The 10,686-nt window shown below is 40.3% G+C and overlaps 1 non-coding gene across 1 annotated transcript; it reads right to left on the bottom strand.

Annotated features, from left to right (window-relative positions):
- Positions 1 to 9,703: 9,703 nt before the first annotated feature.
- LOC121101142 lies at positions 9,704 to 9,811 on the bottom strand. The gene has a single exon (XR_005833085.1). It is a non-coding gene; the product is annotated as a U6 spliceosomal RNA (small nuclear RNA).
- Between the last annotated feature and the right edge of the window lie 875 nt (positions 9,812 to 10,686).

Raw genomic sequence — 10,686 nt, forward strand, 5'->3', positions numbered from 1 at the left:
TTTTCTACAATGCCATAGTTTCTTTTAACTCGGTTAACTCCTACACACCCCTCAAAACCCTGCTCGAATAACAGCTTCCCTCAGGAAGCTGACCCTGATTCTTCGATTTGGTTTTGGAGTGAATTACTATCAGCATTGACCACTCAGTCTTTGGTCTCCTCCACTGGATCCCATGCTCTGAGGACAGAGAGCAGGATTTATTTGACTGTGTCCTGAGGGCTTAACAGCGTGCTCAACATAAATAGTTCTTCATTAAATGAAATAAATTTCTTTTTTTTAAAGATGTTATTTATTTATTTATTTGAGAGAGAGTAAGAGAGAAAGTGGGGGGAGCACAAGCAGGAGAGAGGGGCAGAGGGAGAGGGAGAAGCAGACTCCCTGCTGAGCAGGGCGCCTGACTCACGAGGCTGGATCCCGGGACCCTGGGATCATGACCTGAGCTGGAGACAGAAGCTTAATCAACTGAGCCACACAGGCACCCCAAAATGAATTTCTTAAATAAGGAAGGTAGGACTTTATACTAAATTTCAAGGTCCAGGTAAAATCCTAAAGGACAGCAATGGGAGGGGCCCAAAGTCTCATGAATGAAAAACTATTGGTTTATAGGCATCTTCAAAGAAATTATAATCCCCTTCTCCTGCTGATCCATATTCTTCTGTTGAAAATTTAGTTACAGGATGCAATTTCAGTGTGGGCGTTGATCTCTAGATTGCAACTCCACCACACTGATTTAAAGGAGCCTGGCAGAATTTCTACTTCATAAGGTTATTATCACCATTCAATGTAATAATACATATTTGGAAGCAGAATCACCCACTATTAGTGTATCCAATATAAGCTCATAGCACTTTGGTTAATCCAGCACTTCTTTCCTGTCTCATGCTCTGGAATATGGACCCCATGAACGCAGGGACCGTCTCTTTCACCATTATAACCAGAACACCTGAAAGTATAAGTTCCAAGTAACTGCTCCATGAATAGTGGTAGAATGAATGAATGAATGAATGAATGAATGAATTACTGAGTAAGAGGGTATGAACTTTTTCTTCTCAAGAAAATAGTTTATTTACACTTCCCCCACATGCCTTCTGCACTCGTGTATTTCTCCCTTTGGTTAGCCCGCCTTTTCCAGCTGGTTAACCAACTTTACACAAACATCTACCTGCTGATACTGTCCTCTCAGATTTCATTTTAGATGCCCCCTCCTTCTTTCTAGAGTCTTATTAATCCCCCAGTATAAATTATTGTCTCTGCAACTCAAGCCCTGTAATAACGGTCACCTCTATTAGAACAAAGCTTGCACGCTGCTTGACTTCTCCTCACCCCGAAGCCATCTTTGTTCCTGGAGCTTTGCGTCAACTCATTCTTGGTCACGTGCATGGCATGAGCTATTGCTATGTGACTTCACAGATAATTTTTAAGTTATAAAAGTAATGACTTTGACATATCAACATATCTCAATAATACGTCATATGTAGATATAATGTTTTATATAATATATTGTTAGGCGTTTAGATTCAGTTATTTTCCAAATATTTTCATTTGCGGCTATTTAAATAAACATGTATTCTTGCTGTATTTCTTAAGTTTAATTTTAAAAAGTATTATTTTGGGGGGCACGTGGGTGGCTCAGTCAGTTAAGCGACTGACTTTTGGTTTCAGCTCAGGTCATGGTCTCATGGGTTGTGGGATCGAGCTCCCTGATGGGATGCCCGCTCCGTGGAAGTCTGCTTGGAGATTCTCTCACTCTGCCCTTCCCCCCACTTGCATACGCATGCATGTGCACTCTCTCTCGCAAATAAATAAATAAATCTTTGAAAAAAAAAAGAAAAAGTATTACTTTTCTTCCCCTTTCCGTTCACAACACAGTAATTCGACAATTGTATACATTACATTATGTTCACCACAGTAAATGTAATTACCGTTTGTCACCAGAAAAGGTATTTCTGTGGATTTCAAAATGATTTTTTATATTTGTTATATTTATATATTATATTATATATATTATAGTATATATTATATTTATTGTATTTAAAACTAGTTCTATAATTTGGGCTGGTTCTGATGTCTCAATGGCTTAACTTCCCTGATTCCCAGTTTTCAAGTTTAGAAGGTGGAGTTTCCTGTCAGTGAACATCACATATATTATAAAATTTATTATTCTTTCATAATATTTAATAAATATTAAAAACATCATGTATTATATTACTATTATTTGATTCCTAATACTTAGGGAATGAGTTTTTTAAAGATTTTATTTATTTGAGAGAGAGAGAGAGAACATAAGCAGGGGGAGCAGCAGGCAGAGGGAGAGGGAGAAGCAGACTCCCCACTGAGCAGGGAGCCCGACGTGGGGCTCAATCCCAGGACCCCGAGATCATGACCTGAGCTGAAGGCAGATGCTTAACCGACTGAGCCACCCAGGCGCACCAAGGGTATGAATTTTTTAAAGCTGTTATAAGTACTGCCAAATTATTTGTCAAACATTTTCTACATATTTCCACCTGTACTACACACTATAATTTTAAAAATAATTTAATAGAGGAAATGAACTTCGTTATTGCTTTCATTTGAGATCTTTCACTAGAAATGAACAATTTTCAATTTACCCGGACATTCTTATCTTCTCTTACTCTTCACATACCGTGTCCAGACTGTAGAGGAAAAGAAAAATTTTTTAGCAATTTTTCTGCATTAAAAATCATCACCACAGATTTCAATAAAGTAAATGTTTAAAACAATCTTTTTAATAATACCAATTCTCATCATGCACGAAGTGTTTACACAGCTTAAAGCTCACTTCAATGAAAAGGATAGTCACGGATTAAGAGAGGTCATAAAAATCAAGTCATGTGCCTAGGTCTCTTTAACAGCCAGCTTCTGTTAATTACAAACCAGGGGTGGAGATGGGAGAGACGGTTTCTATTCCAAACCGAACCAAGAGAAAGGGAGGTCACTTATCTGGTGAGCTCAAAGCTCTGCTCCTTTCCCTATTCCACCTTTGTTTGCTTATTTAACCAGGCAAAAGTACTTAACCACACAAAACCGCTTCTACTGTATTGACATAAAACTCATTTCACAGGACCCACAAATAACTGCGGGCTGCCTTCAAAAGGATACCCGCTCACAACGCCATCATTTCCTTACAACGAACTGGGGCAACAGCCCTACATTCAGTCTGTGCCATTTTAAAAATTTTAGAACCAAATGGCACTTCATTTGCCAAGCAGTTTCCATGAAATCGTTTTTAAAAAAACCATTTATAAAATCTCATTTTCAGTGTTGGACAAGAACCCGATTCGATGACCGGGTCTGAGGACATCCCGGAGCACGGGCTCTCAGTCGTGGCTGCACTTGGGAGTCTCCCGGAGCTTTAATAGACACTAATGTTGGCCCCCTGCCGAAGGTTCGGATGTCACCCGCCTGGGATGAAGCCTGGGCATGGGGATTTTTAAAACAGCCTCAACCTCTGTTTTAGGGGAAGGAAATGGATAGAGTTGCACTGCTACCTGCGGTAGCGGCTTCTGCGTGTAAAAGGTAATAACACATGTGAGTTTTTCTCAAAAAAAGAGATTCGTGAGGATTTTTTTTTTTGTCTGTTCACTTGCTTGTTTGAAGACATGCTTACAAGGTATTTTGAAATATAGAATAAACATGATGCAAGTTAATCAGATCTTTTAAAAAGCAGTTCTTCGGTTTTAAGACTTTACATAAATGCGGTTAAAGGAACACCTACCAAACGTAAACAGGACCCAGATGGTTTTGCCATTGATGCTCTGGTGCATATTCACTGTTTTAGCCTATTTCCCGGCATCTTCTGTTCCCACTCTTCTCCTTTCCAGCGCCGTCCGCACCGCCTCCTTCACGCACCTCTCTGTTCTCACTGCCTGGCCGCAGTGCCTGATCCCATCCAATACATGCTTGTTGACTGACTGCGTTTGGCCATTGTTCTGCTCTCTGGCTGGGCTGTTAGTAGTAGCAGTGCTACAGTGACCTCTCTTGATGAAACCAGAAAGTGCAGTAAGGAATTCCAGAAAGGAGTTCTTGTAACCACTGTCAAGTTGAGGTTGAAATGCGAGCCAGTCCCAGTCTCGGACAAAACTGAGGAGGAAATAGTATCAAAGGAACGTAGGGCAAATGGAAAGCAGAAAGCACGGTTGGTCTGTTCCCGTGAGTAGCCTGGCCCAGCATTTTGTCTGAATCTTTTTCTCTCCGTGTCCGTATCCCAGAGGCTCAAGCTTAAATGCACTCTTTTAAATGATTTTACTGGGTTTTCAACATTCAAAGATTTAAACATTTTATGCTATGGATTGATTTCTCATGAGTCACCAAGGCATTCTAATCAAGGCAATTAAAAAACCTCATACCTCATTTTAGAAGACAAAGTCACAGTGCTTTGGAGTAGTTTTTCTTTTTTTTTTTTAAGACTGTTCTTAATTTTAGTTTGTATTTGTTCTTACTGTTTATGTGCTGATACATGCTTGGTGGAAAGTCAGAGGCAGGAAGAAATGAAAGAGGCAGCTTCTGATGCCACGGTCAAGGTGGTAAGTACTTAAGAAATTAAAGGCAAGAAAACTTGATCGTAGAGGCTCGTGGGTGGTGCACTTGGTTGAGCATTGAATTCTAGGTTTCGGCTCAGGTCATGATCAGGGTCATGAGATCCATCCCCGAGTCGGGCTCTGCGCTCAGCATGGAGTCTGCTTAAGATTCTCTGTCCCCCTCTCTTTCTACCCCTTCCCCACCCCAATTTCTGTCTCTCCCAAATAAATAAATCTTTTAAAAAGGAAAAAAAAGAAAACAGGAAGCGTGACCCTATGAAGCAAGTACAAATGGGAGTACTGTCACCAAATCATAAACACTTGCGCTATCCGGGGTCAGAGAAGAGTTAACTTGGAGATTCTAGCGCTGAACTCAGGGTTCAGTTTCAACCTTTGCACCGACTGAATCAATTAACTTTCTGCCCAATTACCTTGGCTCTCAGATGGGGCTGCACATAAAGTTTCCCATATGGACAGTGGCCCTATTTCCCCCTCTAACAACGAGGTATAATATCGCTTATCTGCATACTGATAACTTAGAGGTTAAAGAAAAACAGGAGGTAGGGTGTTTATTTGAATAGAAATATGATATTAACACAAATGTTCTTTGAACAAAATGATGACTTTAGAGGTGGTAATAAAGGAAAGACTATACAACAGCCAGGTGAAGAATTAGAACATTTTCTTCCCTGAATGAAGAATGGAAACACCCTGGATCCTCACTCCATTGACATTTTGGGGGCTTCGACCGTGGGATCACCTTCACAGCCGGCCTGCATTGTAGACCTCCTAATAGCAATAAATAAACCTTTCGCCACAAAACCATTTTAGATGGAATCCAAAACAAAGAACACTATATCAAATTACCAAACTATTTTTGTAAGACTGCAGGTTTACTCTATTTATTTTTCTTCACACACCCTGTCCCCACGACTTTTCAAGAGTGCTAAAAATGATACAAAACCCAAGAAGATAACAATAATAAAGCAGAAGCAGCAGAATAAAGGAAACTAAAGATAGGGCCAGAAAACGGAGCCAGGAAAGAGGCTAAAAATATGCATAAACACGGTATCGATATGCACTCTTCCACGCGTATGGGCCACAAATGTGGCTCTAACTGGCTAGCAGCCACAGAGAATAGAGTGGCCTGTCAAGTACACCTGCACAGACTTTCTAAGGTAAAAACAAATGAATTTCACAGAAGACTACTAAGTCTTCCTGGTATTTAGACCAGAAAACGCATACACACACACACACGCACACACAACAACAACAACAAAACCCCCCGTATGCTTGGTCCCTTTGTGAAAAAGAAACTACGTGATAGAATAAGCAATGTCCTCAACAAAATCTTAATACAAAGTTTCACAGGACTTTTCCTTAAAATACTCCTCTGGATGGGGTGCCCAGTTTCATTTGAATTTCAGATAAACAAGCCAGACATACTTCCCCTAAACAATTACCCATTGTCTGTGATTCAAATTTAACTCAGCACCCTGTATATTTATTTGCAAAATCTGGCACCTCAGGGTGAAGGCCTCGGATAGAAAGGCAAATCCCTACATCTGTGCATGTGGATAATACCGATCAAATCGTATGGCAGGGTTCAGGCACCAGCCATGGGTAGATCGGTGCTGTAGCTTAGAACTCTTGAGTATCTCGGGGAAAAATATTCACCCCAGCTTAAAAATGGAAACATTTGATGGGAAAGCACTTTTAAGGGTCATTAAGAACTAGAAGTGGTTTTACTTAAAAATGCATATGAGTCTACTATATTGGCAGGTGATAGATAATTTATGGAATATCAGTGATTTTCTTGTTTATTTTTTCTGGGTTTGGTGCCAAATAAAATGATTGGACACTGACATAGATTAATTATCTTAAAATAGAGCTTCCAGTCAAACCTGTGGAATGTGAGAACCTAGTGAAATATTCTAAATGCATTGTAAAGCATTATTTAGTGATAAAAAGACACATGAGCAAAAAAAATAAAAAGGATTGCTCTTCAGTCTTAGAAAGTCAATTGTGGGTTCAAAGAGATTACATAGTCTGAAATTTGATAGAAGTTGCCAAATTGCTCCCTAAATAAATTGTATCAGTTTACATGCTAACCCACAGCACAGGGAGACTGCTTTCCAGCACTCTTAGTAATAATACTCATTATGGATGCTTTAATTTTGGCCAGTTTTATGGGTAAAAGAAACTGTCTCCATGTTGAATCAACTTGAAACCCTTCAACTATGAACAAAATTGTAGTTGACATTTGTCAATCTGGGGCTGCCAGCCCCCACTGTCAGTTCTTTTCACCATTCCCAGGCACCCAAGGATGGCCCTTTGGAGAACTGTACTTTCCTGTACCTTTGGGGTGGACGGTACAGTCCACATCTCTCTATGAAAACTGTGGGGTCAAAACAGGAGGCCCCATGCAGGGGTCCCATGACAGTCCTTTGGACATTGGGATCCTCTGGGGGATGCTGATGTTTAGGAGAACGACCCAAGAGGGAGGGCGCTGGTTGAAGCCACAGCCATTGTGGTGGGAGCTGCTGTGTGAGTGTTCGGTGCCTGCATTGTGACTTTGACCGTGGTTCTCACCACACAGCACTCCAGAGCTCTGTGGCCATGGTCTGGTTCGGAACATAAGCTTTTACTGCCCTGAGCCCCAGCTGTCTCTCCAATGCATCCATTTCCTCTTTAAGAAAATCAATGTGTTCCTTCTGCTTGAAATCAGGGATGCTGGCACAATTATATAGAGAGGGGTTCCTTCTAATTTTCCTCTAGTGAATCCGTTCAATAGTGAGTCCTTCCAGTGTGTGGACATGATTTGATCATGGCTTATATACAATTTCCTCAGGAATTCATCTATGGTATTATACAAAGTATTAAATCTAAATTACAAAAAAAAAAAAGGATTAGTGTGAACCCATCTAGAAGGCAAGATTATCAGCTCTCGTTAAGGACTGGTGCATTTTTAAACAAAACGATTAGACCATGGTATAAGGTGGTGTTCAGGTTTGGCCCATGGAACAGAGTGAGGAGAACTGAAGTTTGTTGATCTCCAGGTTCCAAGATGAGTAAAAATAAGGACTTAGCCCTAAATATGAATACTGTCATCTCAGCTTACTAGCTAGGATCAGAATATGCCACCCGTAAATATACTGCTTTGGTATAAGGAGAACCAAGAGACTCAGAAAGAAACCTTCTCAGATCTTCTCTTATCTGACTCAAAGCAGAAGCTTCTGAAAATGAAAACTGCCCCAAATGCCCTTGCCCAGGGAAGTTCTATGACCATGCAGAAGATGGAAAGTTGGCACCAAAATGGACCTGTACAAACAAAGTTTGCGAAGATGGCCCCCCTTCTCCATTAGTTTCTCCCATGTAGTCGCCTTCCCACAGTTTGGAGTCCCTAGAAGCCTGAAAACTCTTTTTCCTTTTTCTTGTCACTTCCCTACAAATTTATCATTCTTTGTTAGGATGCCATGTAAGTCCAAGTTCAAACCACCCCTTTGAGTTCCCCATCACTGAGTTTCTCCCAATGTGCCTGTATGCTGCCCATGTTTCATAAATTCTGCTTTTCTCTTGTTCATCTGTATTTTGTCAAATTATTTTTGGGCTCCAGCTGGAGAACCTAGGAGGGTAGAGGGAAAAGTTTTTTTTCCCTTTGTTACACTGGCACCAAAGATGGTACCAAATAAACATACCCGCCGGATAATTAGGTGCCACAGCTGCCCACGGTCTGATGTTCTGCCAGGTGTAGAGCCCAAGAGAAAGTCATTCAATTCAAGGAAATCTGAGGTCTCGAGAGTTCTATGGGTGCACTGTTGGGCAGGAAAGCGCCACATCAGCCTCGAGGGTCTACCTATCGCATGCTACCTTGTACAGCAATGTCTTGCTGCGCCAAAACTGTGGTCTCCTCTGCTCTCTCTGGGCTTCAGTGTTCTTACCGCAGCGTGGGTCTTCAGGAGATCTCACTGTGGCTACCTCAGGACCGTCTGTAGCAGCCATTCATTCACGAATATCACATGTTCCCCATAGAAAGTACTGTTCCTTTTTGTTATTAAATCGTGGTATGGAGAGCACCTTCCCTTATCAAACGGTTGCAAAACACTGCAACTGCCCCCTTAAAGTGTAGTCTTAAGTTTTGATTTTTTTCTCTTTCTTTCTGTGTGTGTGTGTCTTTCTCTCTCATCTATGCATATATTTTCCCCATCCCCTTTGGCTAGAATAATCGTATGGATGCAGCTGTAAAATTTACATACAATGCATAGATTTTAAGTATTCATTCTGAAGAGTTTTGTCAATCACATATACCTATTTAACCACCGTCTGTGGGACTAGAAAACATTTCCAAAACCCCAGAAAATCCTCTCAGGCTTCTTTCTAGTCAGTTTTGCACTATTTCCCCTAAGAGAAAAACAAACAAACCCCCCAAAAAACCAAAAAACAAAAAACCCCCCCAAAACCCACTAGTTTCTAACATATAGATTTGTTTTGCCTATATTGAAATTCATATAAATTGAATAATAAAATTTGTGTTTTTTTGGCGGGGGGCTTGATATAATGTTTTTGAAGTTTATCCAAAGTGTTGTGCGTGTCAGTAGTTAATTTCTTTTTACTGAGAAGCGTTCCACTGTATGAGTTTACCACAGTATGTTTATCCATTCACCTGTCGACGGTTATTTGGGTCATTTCCAGTTTAAGGCAATTATGAATAAGGCTACTACGTCTTCTCTTTTTGTGGACATATAGTCTTTACTTCTTTACGTAAAGTCTATACTACTCTACTTGTGTAATACCTGGAAGTGACATTTTGGGGTCATGGGGCAAGTTTAACTTTATGAGAAATTGCAAAGGAATCTTCCAGCGTGGTTGGACATTTCTACACTCCTGCCAGCAATAGATGAGACCTCTAGTTGCTTTTGGTATTCACTAACATTTTGTCAGGGTTTTTTTTGTTTTTTTGTTTTTTTGTTTTTATAACATCCCCACTAACGTGTGTGAAATGGTATCTCATTGTGGTTTTAATTTGCATCCCCTGATGGCTAATGATGTTGAAGACTTTTCCATGTGCTTATTGGCTATTTTGCATACTTTTTTGGTGAAATATGTGTTCAGGTGTGGGTGGGTTTTTTTGCCATTTTAAATTAGGTTGTTTGTATTTTTTTCTTATGAGTTCTTTATGTATTTTGCAAATTTGCATTCATCTTTGCACAGGGGCCAAGCTAACCTACTCTGTATCATTCCAACTTTGGTAAATGTGCTGCCAAAGCTAGCCCAGTTCTTCATATATTTTGGATTCAACTCTTTAGTTAGATATATGTGCTGTAAACATTTTTTTCCCAAACTATTATTTTTTAATGAGCAGTGGCAAGTACATATCATAACCATTCTCTGGAAGAGCTATACCCAAACATTCAAGTGACAGATATACCAGGCAGTTACTGCCATCACAAAAATTTGGTATAAAAATCTATCCTAAAACATAGTGATTTAAAACAATAAGCATTTATAGAGCAACCAAGGGTAGAAATCAGTTGGGGTCAGCTGACCTAAGCTGGGTTCAGCTGAAGCATCTTGGCTGGGGTGGTTCTATTCCATGGGTGTCATTTTCTCTTCCTGAAATCAGTGGGTGGGCACAGCCATATTCTTCTCATGACATTGGCTGAGGCACAAAAGGTCCAGCAGAGACGTGCCAAGCCTCTTCAGTCTTAGACTCAGACCAACACTGTTACTTTCACATCTTTCACATCTACCTGTGGGCCAAAGCATCTATCATGGTTGAAACCAGAGCTGAAGTGAGAAATGGGCCCTGCCCATGGTTAGTGACCTTTGCAAAATTCCTTGACAAATGGCATAGATACGGGGAGGAGCGAAGAAGGGGAATTAGTGAAATCTGTTGCAAACGCATAAAAGTTGTAAGTTTATAAATGCATTTATAAAGAATTTGTGGTAGGGAATAGACATTAGGAATAATTCACAGAATATTTTGTCCTCATTCACTGTCTTGCTGAGTGTTTCATTTCCCTCCCTCAGCCCAGTTGATTCCATGTGGTATTTAACTAGTTCTAAAGCCATTCATTTATGAATTCATGAATTTATTTAGTAATCCTGTAGACTATTTTGTCTATGCCAGGTACTGTGTGCAAGCTTC

This window comes from Ursus maritimus, unplaced genomic scaffold (genome assembly GCF_017311325.1).
Source record: "Ursus maritimus isolate PB19 unplaced genomic scaffold, ASM1731132v1 scaffold_6, whole genome shotgun sequence".
NCBI classification, from domain to species: Eukaryota; Metazoa; Chordata; class Mammalia; order Carnivora; family Ursidae; genus Ursus; species Ursus maritimus.